Source organism: Phoca vitulina, unplaced genomic scaffold, assembly GCF_004348235.1.
Source record: "Phoca vitulina isolate PV1807 unplaced genomic scaffold, GSC_HSeal_1.0 scaffold81, whole genome shotgun sequence".
NCBI classification, from domain to species: domain Eukaryota; kingdom Metazoa; phylum Chordata; class Mammalia; order Carnivora; family Phocidae; genus Phoca; species Phoca vitulina.
Window position 1 is genome coordinate 3,812,268 of NW_022589784.1, and position 19,846 is coordinate 3,832,113.

Sequence of the window (19,846 nt, forward strand, 5' to 3'; positions counted from 1 at the left end):
GAGAGGTCGGGCCACCTGCTCAAGGTCACAGGCTGGAGGTGGCAGAGGGAGAGATGTGGGATGACAAAGTCGGCTAGTAGCCAAGCGTAACACCCGATACACAGTGGGTGCCCAATAAATGCCCTGACGATGCCCAAGGACAAAGCCAGGAGAGGCAGGGCTGTGCCCAGGTGGAGACAGCAGGAGGTACCGAGCAGCCAGGCAGGCGGCCGTGGGGGGGAAGGGGCAAGGGCTCGAGCAATCAGTGCCGACATGTAGGAAATTGGGCATCGGGGAGCGAGGCGGCTGGCTTGGAAAACAATTGGCTGCCAATCTCATTTCCTCCTGTGACAGAGTTGGGCAGGCCTGGCCGGGGCCCATGGCTGGCGCGGAGCCAGGGTCGGCAGGGACCTCCCCACCTGTCACCCATGATGTGTTCATCAAGAGCGAGGAGAACGTCATGACCATCCAGGGAGGTTGGCAGGAGGGACGTGAGTGGGTGCTTCTTGGGTGGGGAGGGGAGAGCCGGCCCAAGGTCAATGGCAAACCCGTTCTCCTCCTCTGCCTCGGTTGGACCAACCCACCTTTCAACTTGTATGTATGGAGAACCACGTGGTGTGCGGTCCAAGACCATGGGTTTCACCCTGAATTCGATCCCAAGCTCTGCTCCTTGCTTACTTCAGCAAGTCATTTCCCTTCTATGAACCTCAGTTTTCCCATCTGGGAAATGGGAGTTGTCACCCCCCTGGGACAACCTTCCCAAGTCATGGACTTTAGATTCAGAGCAATGTGAGTCTGAACTGTGGCTTAACCTCCTCCTATCTGTGTGGTCTCAGGCAAGTGGTTTAAGCCACCTGGGTCTGCTTTTTTTCATCTGTTAAAGATGCCTTGTTTGAGCCCCTGGATCAAGCCATGCCTGAAGCTATTCTAACATCAGCCTTCTCAGTTATAAGAGCCAATCAGTTCATCTGCTTTTTTAATAACGTGCTTGACTTGTGTTTCTTCTCCTTTCAAGCTGCAGGTCCACTGTGCACCTGACAATGCAGCCTCATCAGGAGCGAGGCAGGGAGCTGAGGATAAGAAAGAAATCTTGAGGGCGCCTGGGTGGCTCAGTTGGTTAAGCAACTGCCTTCGGCTCAGGTCATGATCCTGGAGTCCCAGGATCGAGTCCCACATCGGGCTCCCTGCTCAGTGGGGAGTCTGCTTCTCCCTCTGACCCTCTCCCCTCTCATGCTCTCTCTCACTCTCTCTCTCTCAAATAAATAAATAAAATCTTAAAAAAAAAAAAAAGAAAGAAATCTTGAAGGTTATTCCTGCTCTACTCAACAGAAATTGGGACCTCTAGGTCCCAGGTCTTCCAGAATGCAGTCACTGCGAAGTGACACCCACATGGCATCATCCAGATCAGGGATTGTGGGGAGTGCCTGTTTGCTGAACACCTATCATAGAAGCATCGACTGAATGCCTATTATGGACCCATTAACCTAACATCTACCATGATCCATTTAATGAGCACCTACTATGGGCTAGGCCCAGTGTGAGGCACAAGGTGAAAATATTCGAAAAGGTGACTTTTCAACTCTGCCTGGACACCCTTCCATCCCTTCTACCCAGTTAACCCCTACTCAACTTCCACAGCTTAGATCTGCTACCACTTCCTCCAGGAAGCCTTCCCTGATCTCCCCTCCCATCATTCACTCCCGGAGCCTCCTGTCCTCTCTTCCCCTCCCCTGTCCCAGTTCTGGGTCTGGTGATTTCTTAAACCGAGTTTAAGATGCTTCGTTGTTTTAAGTATCAATGCAGGGAAAACATGGCACCAGCTGATTTGGACACAACTCCTTTATCACAGAGAAGTATCTGATAGCGACTGAAAGAGCTTTCTTTCTTTTTTTTTTTTTTTAAAGATTTTATTTATTTATTTGAGAGAGAGAGAATGAGAGAGAACACATGAGAGGGGATAGGGTCAGAGGGCAAAGCAGACTCCCTGCCGAGCAGGAAGCCCGATGAGGGACTCGATCCAGGGACTCCAGGATCATGACCTGAGCCGAAGGCAGTCGCTTAACCAACTGAGCCACCCAGGCGCCCTGAAAGAGCTTTCTAAACTTCGTTAGACATAGACTTTGATCATGTTTTTTCTCCCGAACTAGGTACCTAAGTGGGAAATGTCAGTAAAATATAAGGTTCGACTTGAAACTCCTCTATGTCCCGAGCCCAGGTCTTCTGAGTTGCTTTGCACCCCAGACTTGTCCAGCTGGGGTTTTGCACACAGCACGGGTCTCTGGGCTTCCAAGCCCCAGAACCTAGCACCTTCCACGGGCGACCCTCGGAGCAGCCGACACCCCCTCAGTGCACTCCCACCCAGCCTCGCGTGGCTCGAAGCCTGTGCTTTGTCGCCTGACACTTTGGGGGCTGCGGGGGTCAAGGCAGGAATGACCGGTCTGCTTAAAACTGCCTGGCACATGGTAGGCACGCAGCAGACGTTACCGGTATGAACAAACAGCTGAGTCTGCTTCCACAGGCAACGAGCATTCAGAAAGGTCAGGTCACAGCCACGAGGTCACACAGCTCAGTAAGAGGTGGGGGCAGATTTCTAATCCGGATTCATATCTAACAGAATCCCCAGTGTCCCCAAGCTTCACGCAGCTGACAGCTCTGACAAAGTATTTTCCCAAAATGGGGCGGGGCAGGGACCCCCCCCCCCCCCACCAAGAGCTCCCCTAAGAGAACTCAAACTCACACAAGCCTTTAAACACATGTGGTCAAATCTATAAACTAGGAAAAAGTGATGGCCAGTCAGTGCTTGGGGAACAGGCTGCATCCCAGCCGGGCCCCAGCAGTGAGTCGGCCCCACAGGTCACCCTGCCTCCACGCGACAGGCAGCTGTGCGACACCAAGCAGATGCCTTGACTTCTCTGGGCCTCAGTGTCCCCACCTGTCAAATGGCAACAGGAGTGCCTCACTGAGCTACCGTAAAGATGAAACCCACGAAGTCTGCCTTTAAACTCTACCCCAAATCTGCCTACTCCTCTCCCTCCTCTATCTCTACCTGGTCCAGCAGCAGGATCTCCCCGCCAAGGCCAACTCAAACACCACCCCTCCCAGTCGGTCCTCCCACAGCAGCCGCCAGAGGGCGCCGTGAGCACCCAAGTCAGGGCCTCCCTCCCTCCTCTGCCCACAGCCCTCCAGGGCTGCCGCCTCAATGGGGTAAAAGCCCAAGTCCAACCCGGGGTCCCCAAAGCCCCCCCTTACTCCCTCTCTTCCCAGAGCTCACTCTGCTCCAGCCACACGGGCCCCCTTGCTGCTCCTCCAATGAATGAGGACTGGTCCTGCCCCAGGGCCTTTGCATGGACTGTGCCCTCTGCCCAGACCATTCTTCCTCCACGTATCCACTCGGTTCCCTCCCTCACCTCCATCAGGGCTTTCTCAAACTGTCACCTCCTCGGTGAAGCCATCCCTACAGCCCCGCTTAAACGACCACCCTCTCTCCTCCACTCCCCAATCCCTTTTCTCCTTGCTTTCTCTTACCACCATCTAATGTGACAAGTATTTTATTTTGCTTATTGCATCTCCCCGATCAGACCTTGAGTCCCACAAAGGCATGCACTTCCTCCCACGCCGGGTCCCGGAGAGAGCCCGTCACCCAGGAGGGGTCCAAGAAACCTGCCCAGATGACTGAGGGCAGAAACACGAGGGAGGCAGCAGTTACAGCTGAACCAGCCGCGGGGCTGCCAGGGGCCGGCAGCGGAAGCTTACACGCCTCCTCCCGGGGGGCCCTTCCTGTCCCCATCTCTCAGCCATCCCTGGACGCTGCCCCCTGCCCTTTCCTGAGCCGCCAGCCCCGGTCTGTGCCATCCGGCAGCCCGACACCTGCTGAGCGAATACAGGAAGCAGAGGCGGCCTCCACAGTGCCCGTGGCCCGGGCCAGGCACATCCCTCCGGGCCATATAATCCCAGCCCCAGTGGGCGGGAGGACCCAGGGGTGGAGCCAGGACCCCGAAGCCAGGCACACAAATAGATGCACTAGAGAGGAGTCCCTCTCCCCGCCCCCGGCCCCAGGCAGAGCCGGCACGTGGAAGGTGCCTGATCTTTAGTGGATAAAGGCCACATCGCCGGCCCTCGGAGCCCAGCACTGCCCTGGGGCTTCACCCTCATGGACCCGTCGGCCGCTCCGAAGGACCCTGGGAGGGCACGGTCATCAGTATCCCCACTTTACAGAGCAGGACACTGAGGCTGGGAGAGGCTAAGAAACAGCTGGGCCTCGAACCCAGGCCGTCTGGTCCTGGAGTCCGGTTCTTAACCACGGTCTCTGCGGTCTCAGTCGGTGACAAGAATAAACATGGCAGGAAAATGTCTGTGACGTCTTCAGAGCATGTGCTGTGTACTCAGCCAGGAGGCAAGGGGGACCGCGGAGGAGGCTCCTCTCCCAGCTGCCTCCTGGCAGACGTGCTGGTGAAATGGGCCCATTTTAAGGATGAGGAAAACCGAGTCCCTGGGGGAGGAAGTAGTTTCCCGAGGGTTCCTGGAAGTGGCAGGCCCAGAGCTGGTGCTAAATTCACTATATCCTTCCCTCAGAGGGATGGTGGCGGTCATTCCAGAGGGACTGAATGGTGTAACAAGGCCGGCTCACATCTCGAGAAAACCCAGTGGGCCAGGCCCCGAGGGGAAACCCTCAGGCGTCTCATTTGCAGATGGATAAATTGAGGCTCAGAGAAATTCAGCCATCTGCCTAAGCCCCGAGACGTCCCCATGTCACAGGCAGGTAAACTGAGGCTCAGACAAGTTCCACCCTTTTGACCAAACCCCAGACGTGTCCCATTTCCAAAAAAGTAAACTGAGGCTCAGAGAAGGTCTCCTACTTGCCCAAGGTCACAGAGCCAGCAAGAGGTGGTGCTGGGACTCCAACCCGGGGCTTCCCAGCCAGACTTGGAACTGCGGGCCACACAGGGCCACCTGGGCTGGCTGGTGTCAGCCTGCAGGGGAAGCCCCCAGCTGCACAAACCCCTTGGGAGCTGTGGCTCAAGGGAGCATCCCCGGTGACACGTGGCACAAAACCTAAAGGGCGAGTGTCGGGGATGGGGAAGCAACCCTGTGGACGGCTGGGCATCTTTAGGCATAAAAGGGGGGAAAAACACCTAACACCAACTATATTTTTAAAAATCCCACAGCAATAAGGAGGCCGGCCCGTCAGCACGGCGTCACAACCGTGGGCAGGCAGAGGCCCGGGAACGCGGGGACGCGGCTATTTTAAAGGGGCTATTTCTGGAGGCGAGGTGAGAACACGGGGGCGAGAGGAAGGATCAGGAGCAGCCGCTGGGACGCTGGGACAGACTTGCCGGCGAACTGACCGACTCTGGGGGGTGGGGATGAAAGGGGAGGGCTTGGGAGCCACCAGCCAGCTGGAAAACCTCGGGCATCCCGGAGCCTCATGTCTCCTGCTGTGAACAGAGACCTGTTTAGGCAAAACACAGGCACTGAGCCCTACTGTGCACGCACAGGTGCGGCTGTGGACACAGCAGAGGAGACAGGCCAAAAACGCCTCCCGGGGGAGTCCCAGCCAGAGCAGGAGGCAGATGATAAATAAGATGCATACAACATGAAGCTGGGGACAGGTGCTTCACCTAAAATCAGAGCAGGTAAGGGGACAGATGGGGAGTGGGGGAGAGGCAAATTTTGCAAGTGATCATTTTACCGATTATTTTGCAAATAGTAATTCTGCAAATCTTAATAGGGAGGTCAAGAAAGCCTCACTTCGCAATGAGCAGAGACCTGAAGGACAGTATGTGTCTGGAGGCCCACGTAGTACCACTATTAGGACCACGTTGGACTTCGGGTGCCAAAAACTCACAGGAGAGGCGTCATTTCTCTCTTCACGTAAAGGAAACTCCCAGGTTGGCCGTTCAGGGCTATTTGGCCCACCTCACAATCTTCGGGACGCAGGATCCTTCATCTTTTTGTTCCCCCATTCTTAGCCATGATACCTGCTTCATGGTCCAAAATAGCTGCCCGAATGCCTACCATCACCTCCATATTCCAGCTGGGGGGTAGAAGGGTCATGTGCTACTCCCTTCAAAGGTATTTCCGGGAAATGCCGTTCATCTATCCCACTGGACGGAACTGAATCATGGAGCACAGACAGCAGCAAGGTGTACTGGGAAAGGTGTTTTTGTTTTTTTTTTTCCACCAGGTAAGTGCCATGTGCCCAGATAAGTCATAGAATTCAACTGCCTTGGTCGGGAGGAGAAGGGGTATGGGGAGACCCCACCGCAAACATGTGGCCCGAGGGGGTGAGGCCTTAGGTTTCAAACAAGTGCATCCGAGAGACTTTAGCCTGGATGGAGAAGAGGAAGGTCATGGGAGCCAGCCCCCTGCCTCCACGACCGGCATGGTTTTCACTCATCCCTGAATCTGCCTCCCCAAAGACTCCAAGGTCAGAAACAGTGGCCAGAGCCCAAGTTCAGACCCTGCGTTCCACAGCTCCCCAAAAGCAGGACCCCACCCACGGTCTGCACTCCTGAAGCCCCAGGGCCCGAGGCACCGGCCTCCCCCATCCTGCCTCGTGCCTGCCTGGGGAGGCCACCTGGCCAATCCATCTCCTTCTCCTCAGTAAACAACTGTCAGGGAAGATAAATAGTTTTTAATAGGCTCATTAATTGAATTCAGGGAGAAATAACCTTCTCCCCAGGCCATTGGGAAAGAAAACTCAGATGCCATGGGCAAGTCCAAGCACCTTTGTTGGAAGGTGGGAGGGGACCCAGCCGCTCAGCATGGCCGGGAGACCCCCCATGCCGTTCCGCCGAATTCGGGGATGCTGACGCCACCAGCATGGGGGCCGCCCCTGTCCTCGGCTCCCTCCAGCCTTCAGAAGGTTGGAAGTCTCCGGTGGGTGCTAATGCAGCTTTAACGCCTCAGTAGCCCTTGGCCTCTGTGTAAGCCTGCGGCGGCAGCAGGATAATTTAATGTCAGGTTGTGTTGATTTTTTTTTTTTTTTTACTCTCATCACATTTACTTTTAAGGTTCCACCTACTTATGTCAAGGACATACCAGGTCTCCCATTCATGAGAGTAAGACAAAGTTTTCTCTTTTAAGTTGTAAAAGAGATCAGGTTAAAAGAAAACGATCATCAGGGGGACCAGGCAGCTGGAGCTAAAGGTACACATCACAGTGGGTGGCTGAAATTTGGGTGGAGCCACGCGGAGCACTGGCCAGGGAGTCCAAAGGCCTCGATGCGGCCTGCAGGGTGACTGAAACATAGCTCTACAAGGTCAGCACTGACATCCCCCCGTGCCCGCCAAGGGCTCCGGCCAAGCTGGCGTGATGGGTTTGCCCCACCGTGGCTCAGGTGGTCCTGGGGCAGCCTCCTGCCCACATCAATTACGTCTGCCCAGGGCTTGCCCCCAGCTCCCACCAGCCTGCTCTTGGCACTAGAGCGAGGAGGCTCCGGGCCTGACTCGACACCCTTGGGAGAAGCCAGACATGGGCCCAACGGCCTTCCAGCAACCCCAGAGCCTTTGTCCAGCAAAGTTCAGTATGCGGCTACCCCAGTTTGCTCCCAGAAGGTATTTATCATCATAGAGTACTGGATGATGTTTAGTCAGGTATCGGGGGGCCTTCAACAGGCCAGCACTTTCCAAACACGCTCACTAGGGACCCTTCCCAAGAAACCGGCTCACTCCCATTTGACAGACAAGGAGACAGAGCCCCCGGCAGGTGAATCCACTGGCCCAGGGACACACTTCTCATGAGGCCAAGCCAAGACCTGAATGTGGGTTCCAAAATGTCAAATATGATCCCCAAAAGAAAGCCTGGCCTGTTCCTGGGGTCTCCTTGGCGACTTCTCTACCCATCTGGCCAGACACACAGGGTACCAAATGAACATCAGGGCCCGCTGAGCCTTAAAACCCCCCGGCCCAGCTACCATGCATTTTGGGGGGTCCCTGGCCTTTGAACTTCTTACCTTCGCCCCAGGAGACAGGAAACCTTACAGATTATCTCAGGGTCTCCTGACCCCGATACCCATCCTTAGGACCCCTGGCTCTCAACAGCCACTCATCACCGCTTCTGTGCCAGACGACTCGGACATGTAGAGACTCAGAGAAGGCAAGCAAGTGGCTGAAGCAACACAGCATCTCCACTAGGGAGCTGCTCTCCTAGCCTCCCTGTCCAGGGAGGGAGCTTCGCCCCCCATGACCTGCCCAGTCTGGGCAATTAGACATGCCGATGCCCGTGGGGGATGGCAGTAGCTCTCAAAAGCCAGGCAGGCGGGTCCGGGGAGAGCCCGGTAGAACTCCCATTCTGGAAAGGGCAGGCAGGCAGAGCACACAACAGCAACTGAGAAAGTAAAACTAAGAGTGCTGGGGACATGGGGAGAAGAGCCGGCCTGGCCGGAAACGGAGCTCCCGTCAAAGGGAACAGCAAGGACCGAGGCCTGGAGGTGGGAGTGAGGAAGGTGCAGAAGCCTGCAGGGGCTTGGCTGGCAAGAGGGGAGTCTGGGGGTGCCATCCAGAGACGTGAAGCAACTTTCCTCAAGTCACACAGCTCATGAGAGGCCAAAACAGATCTGGAACCCAGACTGGCCAACAGCAATGTCCCTCCCTCTACTCCCGATCACTGGGAGAAGCAGGTTTCCAGCTACGTATTTGCTCCATCACTGTAGGGCCCAGTGCAAAATGAAACCCCCAAGAAAAGGCTCCAGTCATTACAGCTTCTCATCCCCACCCCAGGCCTCGGTTTCCCCATCTGCAAGATGGGGGCAACGGCTGCCATTTTGGAGGCCATTCTCAGGGTGAACGGAGCAAAGGGGAGCGGAGCCGGAGGGCCGGGCGTGAGGCTGGGCTCTGTGACAGGGGGATTTAACACCTGTTTGGGGAACGTCCCCTCTGTGGCAGTTGTCGGGGAAATTGAAGGTTTGGGGTCTTCCCCTCCTTCCAATTCCTCATGATGATGACCAGTGGGAGGGCACAGTCATTGAGCCCCTACGTGTGCAACCTGGCCGCCCGGGGCTGTATCAGCATGACACCATTTAATCCCCATGACACAGCAGGCAAGATGTGTCCCCATTTTACAGATGAGAAAACCAAGGCTCGGGGTGGGGGAGAATAACGGGTCGCCTCACACAGCTGGGAGGGCCTGTGCCAGGATTCTAACTTTGGGTGCTCAGGCCTCCCGAGGCCCTTCCCTGTGGGGACAGAGTCCAGGCTCCCAGGGCCAGGTGGAACAGAAGGAAAAAGGTCTGGACGAGGCAGCCCCTCCATGCTCCAGACCCAGCACCGCCGCCAGAAACCCCAGCTGGCCACGCTTTCCAGAAGCCACACGTCAGGGGCAATTACCCACTTCTGAAAATCAATTGGGCAGCGGGGCCGGGACAGGTGTGTGGCAGGATCCCATCCGTAATCCCGGCGTTCCAGTCCAGCTAGCACGGGAGGCGCATGGTCACGGGCAAGCCAACAGCCGTCCTGCCTCATTTCTCCCACCACCACAGGTCTGGAGCATGAATCGGGTTTCTAAACCTCAGCACTATTGACATTTAGGGCTGGATCATTTTCGGGGGGCATCCTGGGCACTGTGGGGGGCTGAGCAGCATCCCTGGCCCCACCCACCCGATGCCAGGAGCACCCCCAGTCCTGATGACCACAGACATACCCAGACATGGCCCTGTGTCCCACGGGGAGCAAAACCGTCCCTGGTTACAAACCACTATGACAAACTCTCCAGACAATGCCTGTGACCGGTGGCCCGGCCCAAGACCAAAGAGCTATGTTCCGGAAAAGACGAGAGCCTGAGGAACGGGTCCTGCAGCCAGAAGATAATTCACAGCCCTGCCCCTCGGAATGAGCAGGCTCCTTTCCGTACAGCATTTCATCTAAGTCAAGTTTATCATTATGACCAATATTAATATAATCAGAGCCAACGTTTATCGAGCGCGGACGCTGACCCAGGCCGTCCTCAGCCCTCCCCGTGAGTTATCTCGCCGGGGCCTCTGAGTAACCTGTCCAGGTGGCAGGGACTCTCAAACCCATGGGACAGCCTGGGAAACTGAGGCTCAGGGAGGGGCAAAGGAGGGGTCCAGGTCACACCCAGCAAGGGCAGGTGTTTTCAGGAAAAGAATGCTCCCATGATGTAAAATGGGGCAATTTCATGTAAAATCGGGATTTTCTGCTTTTTCTCAGATCTGGCCAGGTGGGCCCTGCCCCGGGAACATCACCCACAGGCATTACCTGCCCAGCCTGAATGGGCACTGGGGTTTGAGAAGACGTTCCTACCACATCCTCCTGCCTCAGTTTCCTGCTCCGGGCTGGTGGGAGGTCGAGGCCCGGCCCGGCCCAGCCCAGCAGTCAGTGGCTGTGTGGTCTCAGGCTGGTTCCTCTCCTTCTCTGGGCCTCGGCCTGATGGTTGTTCCAAGTGATGTTTCCCCATCTCCCCACAGGGGTCTCTGTTGGCAATGATATTCACACCCAAGCTTGCAGCGGCATGGTAGGGGGGGCCTTCCAGCAAACTCTGGCCACACGTGTTTAAAATACAGTAGGAACTGCTCAGTGTCAGGGCCCGTGTGGCCTCCCCTCCCAGAGGCCCCTCCCAGCTTTGAAATGCTGTCCCCAGTGCCTGCACATCCGACTACCTTCAAGTCTCAGCTCAGAGGTCGGCCCCTCAGAAAGGCCCTCCGTGTCCCCCCCAGACAGAAGAGTGGCCGGTGTCCTGCCAGGTCCTGCCCGCATTTCCGGTCTCAGCAGGACCTACCATAGTCGACCCTACCTTGCTTATTTATGTACTCACTGCCTCCCTCATTGAGCTGCAGGGTCCAAGGAACACGGGACCGAGCCTGCCTGGTTTACTGCTATATCCACAGAATTTAATTTCAATTTGCTTTTATTTAAAAAAAAAAAAAAAAAAAAGGAAAAAGAACGTACACAGAGCTTTCTGTCTACCAGGCAGATCTTAGCTCCTAGAGCCCACATGATACCCCTATCATGAGTGAGGCAGTGCAAAAGCCCCCATTTTACGGATGAGGAAACTGAGGCACGGGTCGGCTACAGAACTAACCCGAGACCTCACAGCTGGTGAGTCGCAGAGCTGGATGCAATTCGAACCCAGAGGCTGGCTCCTGCGTTCTCTAGCGGACAGTATTCAACAAAGGCTAATTGACTGAATGAATGAATTGGTGAATGAATGAATGGCCCGGTGCCAAGCTTGCACACTGACCCCTTTCCAGGGCACCTCTCTGTGGGGCCGCCATCAAAGCTGAGACCTCCCCAGGGCGGGGGGGGGGGCGCTCAGTCAGACCCACCCTGGGCCTTGGAAGCCAGGGGGACACCACCCGGGTCTCAGGAGTGCCCAAGTCTTGCTTGGCAGCCGCCTGCCCTCCCCGCCTGCCTCGCCGGGCCTCCAGTGGCTCCGATCCTGCCACAGAAGTGGGGCGGCCTTGATTAGGCAGCCAGTGACGGGGAACGCCCCAGTTTGCAGTGGCTGAGTCATCCTGACATCCCTCCCATGCTGGACCCCATCGGGGGGCTGCTGGGGAGCCCCCGCCGGGCGGGTCCAGACAACATATCAGCACAGCGCTTCCCATGTATTCACTCACTTAATCCCCCCAACAACGCCGGGCAGGGGCTACCATTATTCTCCATTCTGTAGACAAGATAACGGGAGGACAGAAGTTGAGCAACTCGCCCCCATCACACAGCCGGAGAGGGGATGCGAGCCCCAGGCAGCCCCAGTCCAGCGTCCAAGCTCTCACCCTCCACGGAGGGCAGCTGGGAGCCCCAGCGTCTCCATCGGGACCCTCAGGAGCCCCAGCAGGTGAGCGAGCATCAGAACAACTTCTTGGACAATTGGACAGAGAGCCAGGTCCCTGCCCCCAGGAGTTAAGACCTCAGGTTCTAGCATCCGTTGGTCCCGGATGAGACTCCTTCCTCTGTCACCCATCTGTGTGACCTCAGGCCAGCGAAGGCCCTTCCTGGGCCTCAGTCTCCCCCTCTGCAAAATGGGGCTCCGTGCACGAACACTGCAAGAAAGGCGGGGGCGGGGTGTGAAGGTTAAAGGCAATGAGAATGCTCCTCATATGCTTGCTCAGCACAGGGCCTGGTACGGGCGCCAAGTCCAAATAAGGCGGAGTGGCTATTATCATTTCCCCTCCGACATCCCCTCATTTGCTGATCACGGGGTTAATTATAAGCGGCATTAAATTATATACACACAGATGCGTCGACCTCGCTTCCCCAGAACCCCTGAATTTCTACCCATGCAACAGCATGACAATAGAGCATCCTCCCAGCCTCTGTGCACCCGGCCTGCCTCCATCCCAGAGTCCTAGGCCTCTAAGCCTCTGGGGCTGTGGCTGGTGGGCAACATGGGGTGTGGGTGTCCCAGGGCATGCACAGCCAGCAGCGGTCACATCCGAGACCCGAGGGAGGTGCTTTACCAGAAGCATCTCGTGTCCTGGCTGGCCATGAACGGGTCCTGATCTCAGAGATGAAGAAACAGAGAGGCCAACCAACCTCCAAGTTTGCACAGCTCCAGCAGAGGAGGGGCACAGAAGTCAGGACCCCGAAGTCAAAGGCACAACCTCATCTTGCAAGCAAGGAGTCTCCCATTCGGAGAGGGTAAAAGGCAGAGGTGAGGCCACCCAGAGAGGGAGACAGAAAGGAGAAAACCTGGCGGGGGGGGGGGGGGGGGGGAGGAGTTGGGATTTTCCGTTCTCTCAGTAGGACAGGACACTCCTGACCTTCCTAAAAGGGGCTAACAGCAAAGATTTAAAAAACCAAACAGGGTGCCTGGGTGGCTCAGTTGGTTAAGCGACTGCCTTCAGCTCAGGTCATGATCCCAGGGTCCTGGGATCGAGTCCCGCATCGGGTTCCCTGCTCTGCGGGGAGCCTGCTTCTCCCTCTCCCACTCCCCCTGCTTGTGTTCCCTCTCTCGCTGTGTCTCTCTCTGTCAAATAAATAAATAAAATCTTTAAAAAAAAAAAAAAAACCAAACAAATATAAAACTCAAAAGCCGCAGACACCACCCGGGGAGTTCACGACAAATTCAGCCCCTTCAAAAAAAAAAAAGAAAGAAAGAAAAAAACTGCGATGGAGCCCCAGTTAAGGTATTTTCGGGGGAGGGGTCACTGCAATCCGGAAACCCAAGCTCCGAGACCCCCACCCCCACCCCCAACACCAGGGTGAAATCTGCGGGAATGATCAGAAAACACAAACGCCAGGCAAGACCCTGGGTGTATTTTCAGGTACAGAATCCCTTTGGCCTCCGCAGGACGGAGGATGCCTAGATCCCAGGAAACAGAAGGGATTCCTGGGAGCTCAGAATAGCAACCCCCCACCCCAACGTCCAGCCTGGCCAGGCCCCAGGAGGGGCGGGGGCACTAGCGTCTCCTCGGAGGAGGGCAGGGAAAGGAAAGACAAAAATGAGGCAGTGCGAGAAAGTCGAGGCCCTGTCCATGAGTCACTCCCGCCCGCTCGTTAATTTTCGCCTTTGCAGAAGTGTAAGCCAATTGATTTTTCATATTCCCCACGCACAACCCCCCCACGCTTCTGAAATATCAGCCAGAGACAAGACAGAAATGGTACGTCGGGGTTTTTTTCTTTTTTTTTTTTTTCCCTGAGTGTCTTTTCTTTCCTTAAAGAAAAAAAACCCACATACTACACTTCTAGAAGGCTAGGCGGGTGACACCCTGGACCGCAGGGTTGAGAGACCCGGATATCAGCACCTGCTGTGCATCTCAGAGCTAGGATGGGGCTGTCTCTGGGCTGTCCCTCCTCCCTGTGACAGGGTGACATGCACCTGAACCTCCATCCCCTTCCAGCACCCTCTCTCCTCTGCCCTGAAAGCCAAGCCTGCAGCTTTCTGGTTCCAGACCAAAGTCAGGTGAGGAGAAGACAAAATTTTAAAAACATCTGAAGGGGCGCCTGGGTGGCTCAGTTGTTAAGCGTCTGCCTTCGGCTCAGGTCATGATCCCAGAGCCCTGGGATCGAGCCCCGCGTCGGGCTCTCTGCTCAGCGGAAAGCCTGCTTCTCCCTCTCCCACTCCCCCTGCTTGTGTTCCCTCTCTCGCTGTGTCTCTCCCTGTCAAATAAATAAATAAATTCTTTTATAAAAAATAAATAAATAAAAACATCTGAAAAGCCCTTGAACCCTCCTCCCCCACCCCCTCCCAGTTCGGGCGATGGTGTGACTCTGTCCACGGACCCACGGCAGGTTTCCCATTGGATCGGCACGTGGATCCCACACAGGCATGGTAGTGATGCCTTTATCTCGTCCCCTCCTGTCCCCACCGGAGGCTGAGCCACCCTGCCCGGCAGGCAGCTGGGGTCTCTCCAAATAACCTACCCGGGCATCTTTGCTGTGGGGAAGGACAGAGCAAGGGCAACGCGTAACAGCGTCGCAGGAGAGGGCGGCCTCCTTCTCGCAAATTCTGGGAAATGGGATGCCCACCCGTGGGAGGGGATGCTGGGAGGCTGCTCTGGATGCATTGGGAAGCTGGGGCCTCTGGCGTCTCAGCACCCCTGCCTGGGCGCCCTGCCTCCCTCCAGAAGCACAAGACCCCTGGAAAGGGACCACAGCCCGCAACTCGCCCACGGAGCCCACTACACTTCAAGAACCTTCCGCTGTCTCCAAATGACTTCACAAATGGAACTAACGCAGTCGGGGGGGAGGGGGGGAACCACTCTCAGTTGAAAACATTAAGCTTTGTCAATTATCCCCCAAACCCGCTGGGTTTATAAATATCCACCTTTATTTTTAGGGTTTTCCTCCCAATGCCGAACTCTCTACACGCCCCCCTCTGCCCCCCACGCACGGCGGCTGTACTAAAGTCACGGGAAGCAGGTGAACGCAGGGCTGCAGGGCACCTGGGTAGAAAGGCCACACTGCGCCTTGGAGCCTCAGCATCCCCGCCCATCCCTCGTCCCTCCTCCCTCCCAGGCCACCTCGCTGACCATCATTTGGGCCACTCGGCTGCTGGAGTAATCAGCAGAGCCACAGGTCTCCTGGCACCCCACTCCAGGAAGCAGCAGTCCGAGGGGAGCGCTGCACACCAACCCCTGTGACACGTTCCTCGGTGCTGACCCAGAAGGCAGGAAGGGAAACCGATTCACGCCCCGAAAGTTGACAAGCAGAGGTAGATCCATCTCTGTCACCGGCCCCGGGTCCAGGGAACCCCAGGCACAGCCCCAAGCTCTGTGTGACCCAAAGAAGAAGCAATGGGTGGATGGTGGTGGTTCCAGAACTGCCCACCCAGATGCCACAACTAAGTCCCTGACGTCCGGGGAGCTCCTCCCCCTTGCACCCGCTCCTCACACCCTGGTCCAGAGCTATGGTCCTGCTGTTGGGCAAAAAATGCCTCAAGTCTCCAAAGGTGGCCCAGGGACACATGGAGACACCCGGAATTCCCTGGGAAGCAGGGAAGGCGCTCGGAATCTCCGCTGGAGGGGACAGAAACAGAAGCACCGGTCCACGGGCCACAACCTGTGCGGGCAGCAGACGGGTGCCTGGCTCTCGGTACCCCTTCTCCCTGCACCCAGCATATGCCCAGCTCACGGGCCTGGAAGGGATCCTGGGGGGAGGATGGATCCCCCAGGGAGCCCAGCGACCACCCCGGGCGGCGTCCTCCAAGGCCATACCTGGCCACACCAGAATGCCCCATCCGGTCTCCTGCAGGGGGTGGGGAGTGGGCCAGGCCATTGCCTCTCCCCTCTCAGGACAGCCACTGGCATGACAGCACGAACCCCCGTCACCCCCTGGGGGGCCGATGTCATCGGCTGGGGTGACAGGAATAGGAAAGCGCATGAGCTCACCAGGCAGGCCGGGTCTCCCGCGACGTTTTGTTTGCCTGAGCCCAATTATACCAAGTCTCAGGGCAATTGAGTATGGCGGGTGGCATCCCCCAGGGGGCTGTGGGGAGCCCAGGCCCCAAGCAGAAGTGCACCGTCATGGTGAAGGTGCCCCCCAGGCCCAGGGGATGCGGCAGGATGAAGCTTTCTGGAGAAGAAGAATGGAGACACACACAGACAGCAGGGAGCAAGAAAGGCTGGGCGGAGGGCACTGTAGGGGGCAGGGGGCTGCAGCCGGGGACCCAGGTCCAAGTTGGTGGGCTCTGGGATGTGGAGGAGGGAAGCAGCCGCCCCCAGCCCCAGCTGCCTCCTTCCGCAGCCAAAGTGTCAGCTGGCAGAGGAAGAAGAGAGCTGAGGGACAGAAGGCGGGCAAGATTGGCAGGAGGAGGGGGGCACAAAGGAAGGGACCCTGGGAGGGGGAGGGGAGCTATGCAAATGGCAGATTCGACAGAATCCCTCGGCCATTACTAAGAGCTCCAGCAGCAGCAGCTGGTATCACAGGAGTAGAGGCGCGGACTGGCTGTCTCTTCTCCTGGGCGGGAGGCGGCTCTGAGGGGGAAGGAGGTGCCCCAAACAAAAGGAGCCCTTGCCCCCTGCGCCCCAGGAACAGTAGTGATGGGGGACATGGAGGGAAAGCCAGAACCCCAGCAAGCCAAAGTCTGGGTGGAGGACGCTGGGGGCTCAGAGCAGGTGGGTCCCTGTCCTGGGGACTCTCGGGGACCCTCCAGCTTTGTCCGAGCTTCTTAGAGGGCTAAGACACAACCTGGACACTTCAGACACCCCCCCTTCGCTAGCTGTGTTGGCCAGGCTGGTTTTTCAGGGGTTTGGCCAGTGATAGAAGGGCCCCATGCTCAGAATGGGGACTCCCCCAGGTTGAGATGGGGGGAACAGGGGAATCCCAGTTGAGCCTTAGGAAGGGGAAGGGAGGTGTCCCCCAGTTGGAGGCGCTGGGGAGGTTTCTTAATTTGGGAGATGAGGTCCCTAGGGGGTGACTAAATTTCAGGAACGGGTATTCTCAAGAGCTGCCCATTTACAGGGCTACCAGAGGAGAATTGGAAATGGGGGGAAGGGTCACTAAGGAAGAGGTTCCAGATTGGGGGGCGGTGCGGAGTGTGACTGAAAAAAAAAAACCCAGTTTGCGGAAGGGTTCCCTGATTTGAGAATTCTGGAGAAAAGCAGCTGAAGGAGACTTCTCCGATTTAGGGGGGTTTCACGGAGGGAAGTGTCCAGGACTTGGGTGGTGCTAAGGGGGATCCTAAATTTGGGAGAAATTTCCATAAGGAGCAATGAACTTGGTCGCAACCTGGCCGAAACCCTTGCGCCCAGGGCTCGGGCACCCTAACTCCAGGAGCTCTCCTCAGGGCACGCCCCCCCCAGCGCCCCCTTCACCCGGTTCCGACGGCTCCGCCCCCCGGATGACGTCACCTCCCCTCCCCCCCCCGTCCCTAAGGGGGCTCCCGGGGCGCGCAAAACCCCCGGGGCTGGTGGCTCAAGGGGCGGCTTCCCCTCTCCCGGGATCCCCAAGGGGCCCCCAGCGCCGAGGAGAGGTCGGGTGCCCGGTGCGCGAGCCCGTCAGTCTGTCCGCCAGAGTCCCTGGGGCTAGGGGCTGAGCCTCGCCCCGCCTGGGGGGTTGGGAGGGGGCGCCGGGGCCGCAGAAGGGTGGGGCAAGGCCAGGGTGCTGGAGGGCCGGCCCCCCTCCCCGGGGATCGACGAGGCCGGGAGGGCGCTAGGGTGAGACGGCGTTGAGTCGGAGGTCTCCAGGGGAGGGGGACTGGAGAGCGAAGGCGGCGGGCAGAGCAGCCGCCCTGGGCGCACCGGCCGGTCCACCCTCGCTCCCATCTGGAGCCACCCGTCCCGGGCTGGTCTCCACTCCGGGGCGCCCGCGAGCCCCCCCTCCCCCAGCACAGCGCCCCCTGCCTCCAGGACCCGCCCGGGGAGCCTGGCCGGGAGCCGCCGGGTCCAGCAGCCCCTCCGCACACACGCGCGTCCCCCCTCCGCGCCTCTGCCCCGCCCGCAGCCCCGGGTGGTGCAGCCGGCGGCGCTGGGCAGCTTCCAACGCCGCGCTCCGGGCGATTCCAGCCCAGCCCCCTCCCCCGCCGCGGCGAAGCCCCCCCAGCCCCGCCCGCAGAGCCCTCCCCGCGGCCCCTGCCCACCCCGGCCCAGCCCCTCGGGGGCATTGTTCGGACGCCGCTAGCCAGGCGCAGCGGCTGGGCGTGCAGCCGGCTGCAGCGGAGCATCCTCCGAGCACAATGGCCGTGCAGGCTTTCCCGGCACAAAGCCGGCGCGCTGCCCACTCCGCTGCCTCCGAGACCCCCACTGGAGCGCCTGCAATTTGTTTTTTAATCGAATTCACGGGTTCCCCCCCCGCCCTTTACCTGGAGGCTGGCTGGGCTGGGCTCCCCCGGCTCTGCCCCGCTTCACATCCTGGCTGTTGCATGGGATTCGAGCGGAGCCCGAGCGCCAGCGGCTCGCGGCGTGCGCGCGCCGGCCGGGCTGCCGGGCGGGCGGCGCGAGGACACTCACTGCGGCTCGCGCTCCCCTCGCGCCGGATCGCGCGCCCCCCCAGCCGGTGACGTCATCCCTTCCGCCAGCGCCGCCGCCGCCGCCGCCGCCGCCGCTGCCGCCGGCCGGGGGCGGGGCCGGGGCGGGGCCGATCCGCGCGCGTCACTGCGCAGCAGCGCGGAAGCCACGCCCCCCGGCCAATGAGACGGCGCGGGTTGGTCAGGTGGCCCCGGGGCGTTTAAAGGGCCGCGAGAGCACGTGGGGCGCGGTGCTCTGGGATACGCGGGACGCGTGGGCGGTGGCGTTTGCGCGAGGGACTTCTCCGGCCACGGTTCCGCGTCCGAGACGCAGGACACTTGGCACCTAGGGCGTGGTGCTTGCCAGGCCCTGCTTTCAGTTCTGCTCTGGCTCCCCCAGCGCCCTTCGAATGCATCCACATTTGCAGCCACTACTTGCCGGTGGGTGCCCATGCCCCACCCCAGCTGGCTCTTTACGGTTCCTCCACCCCGGCTCCCTCCTCACTCGGGGCCCTTGCCTCTGCCGTTCCTCACCTGGAATAGTGCTCCCCCGAGATCTTTCCCTTCTCCTTAGGATTTCTGCTCAAGTGGCAGCTCCTGGGAAAAGCCCTCCTTGATCACCGCCACCGATGCTCCATTCTCTAATCCATCATGCTGTTTTTATTCTGGTCACACTAGGGTGTGACTCCAAAGGGCCTGGGGATCCCTTCGTGTGGGTTGAATGGATGAGGGAGCATTTCCTACCGAGTCAGCACTTTACAAACATCCCACCTCATTACCGTTCCTTGCTGGCCTGGAGTCGGGACGAATCACCATAGAAACCCCACCCAGCTCAGGCACTGACTGGCTGTGTAGGTCCCTGAGGTTCAGTTTTTCCCACCTGCAAAATGGGCTTGCCCCTTGGGGGGGGGGGGTCAGTGTCCTGTCTGTGAAATGAGGCAAGATAGAGAGTGTAAGGATGAACTGTTGAGGATGTGCTGCCTAGCTTGTAGTTGGTGCTTGAAAATGGGATGAGAAAAAAAGACAAAGAGAAATAAAGGGGAAGGATTACCATAGGAGGTTGGGGGGCTCAAAGACACCAAACAAGATCGCACACTTCCAGATGAGCTCTGAACACGCTGAAGGTGTTTTATTTCTCCAAGGTATGTATTTGGAGAGGGCCTCGTGCCCACAAAAGGACACAAGTTTAGAATTTGGGGTTTTTCCTCCAAAATCGTTGATTCATTCATTCCAGGCCAAAGATGCAGATATAAACAAAAAGCATTAACCCCGGGAACAAGATGAGAAGGCGGAAGTCATAAATAGGAGAAGAGAGAGGAGAGAATGAATAATTAAACAAGGAACCTAAATTAAGCTTGGAGTTTCCCGGCGGCCAGTGCAGCGGCCAGGTTTGAGGAGCCTATTTGGTTCTCCTTCCTAGCTGCATGACCCTGACCTAACCATTGACAATCTGGTCTTGGTTTTCTCATCCCCACAATGCAGACCCAACCCCATCTCGGAGATGGTTTCTCATACATAGTAGATG

General features: G+C 58.0%; 1 protein-coding gene across 10 annotated transcripts in view; it reads right to left on the reverse strand.

Annotated features, from left to right (window-relative positions):
• The window catches only part of PTPRS (protein tyrosine phosphatase receptor type S), a 99,544-nt gene extending 81,215 nt beyond the window's left edge, over nt 1-18,329 (reverse strand). For 6 of the 10 annotated variants that reach the window (XM_032394462.1, XM_032394460.1, XM_032394457.1 and 3 more), the window contains exon 1: nt 18,178-18,328. The gene's annotated coding sequence lies outside the window, so the exon portion shown is untranslated. Of the gene's footprint in view, nt 1-18,177 lie in introns of all 10 variants that reach the window. The other 4 variants (XM_032394454.1, XM_032394455.1, XM_032394456.1 and 1 more) reach the window with 1 other exon arrangement.
• Nucleotides 18,330-19,846: the final 1,517 nt, after the last annotated feature.